The following is a 1570-nucleotide window of genomic DNA, read 5'->3' as shown; positions in this document are numbered from 1 at the left end:
GCATATGGGGCCAGCACCTTACTCCTGCCACCTCTGGCATATGGGGCCAGCATCTTACTCCTTTGAGCCACAGGCGCCACCCCCACAGGAGTTTTTGATCAGGTGAAACTGGCAGTTGCTTTTAGATTTCTAGTTCAGCTGCAAAAAATGTGGTGCTTGGGTTTCTTCAGCCGTTGCCACTGCTAGCTGGGAACCTGGTGATTAGCTTGCAGGGTGTGAGCAAGGGTACAGCTTGACTTTCATGTCATAGTTTATCTTCTCAAGAAAAGGGGATGGTGGTAAAACAGAGAGCAGAAATCTCTCCAACTGAATACGTGTTTCTTACAGTGTACTGCATTGGAGTGCGCTGTCAAATCTTTGCACACAGATGGGAAAGCCCCTGCCAAGTCGTCATTTCTTCCTGCTTGCAGGTTTGTGCTTTGCAGTAACTCAGTGACAAGAGCCTCCTGTCCTGGCCCCTGCGATGACTCCTGGGAGCACCTTGCTGTGACAAGTTCAGCACCACAGTCTTTGGGATGGTGAAGTGCAGCGTATTAATATGTAATATTATTAATATGTAATATTCATAATTTGGAATATGAAAGTATGATAGAAAATTACTGAATAGACTGAATATTTGGGAGAATTAAATCTGTGTTATGGAAATCAAATGGTTCTGCATTCTTTTCACAAATCTAAAGTGTAATAAGAGAAAGTTTTATTGCACGTTTGACATCCTTCTTCCCTTTTTAAGTGGTAGTGTGTAAATGTGAAATTCAGTTTGCATTTCTTGTGAATGTGGATTAAGAGAATTTTGTTTCTGAGTAATTGATCTACTTACCGATGGTTATCAACAGTTGATAGTTTTCTGCTGTTGCACGGATTTCACCAGCAGAGGGCGGCAGAGTAAAGTACGTTCTTAATAGTCACACAAATAACTTGTGCTCTAGGGGACTTGGAACGCCTGGATGGTGTGGGGAGTGGAAACCTCAGTGAACCCCAGAGGCTATGCAGATCTGAGAGGACCAGCTTGCACAGAGTTCTAGCTGATGGTTGCCTGTGAGAAGAAAATCCTGATATTGCAATGTCTTCTGATGTTTCAAGAGAAGAAAACATTCCAGAGCTCCCAAACTTTCTCATTTAAAAGTATTACTTCATTTCTTTTAAAGCATCACTTAAAAAAAAAGAAAAAGAAAATAAAAGCATGGTAGGAGGTTGAATTTGGCCTGCAGTCTGTGAAGACCTGCGAATGCTATAAATGACCCAGACTTATTTGTCTCTTTTAATAAAGGGAAATTTCCATAGTATTTCTTCAAAAGGGAGGAGAGGGGAATACTACAGACAAAGAAGGTAGAGTCGCTTCAATATTTCAACATCTTCCCTCATGCTTCTTATCATGTACCATTAAAACTTTTTGCCTGTGGTATCAACTATCTTTAATCAAAGCTCTATTGGTGGTGGGGAGGCAGGGGGTGGGGGAGGAAGCTTAAAATAAACTTGTTCCAAAGCTGAGTTAGAAGAAAACATAGTAAATACAAGGCAGAGGTGGCTGAAGTAAAAAGAACAAATGGTTAAGACAAATCAGGAGAAA

The sequence above is a fragment of the Otolemur garnettii genome, unplaced genomic scaffold (assembly GCF_000181295.1).
Source record: "Otolemur garnettii isolate 467f Iridium unplaced genomic scaffold, OtoGar3 scaffold00003, whole genome shotgun sequence".
In the NCBI taxonomy this organism is placed as follows: domain Eukaryota; kingdom Metazoa; phylum Chordata; class Mammalia; order Primates; family Galagidae; genus Otolemur; species Otolemur garnettii.
This window is presented reverse-complemented; position numbering follows the sequence as displayed.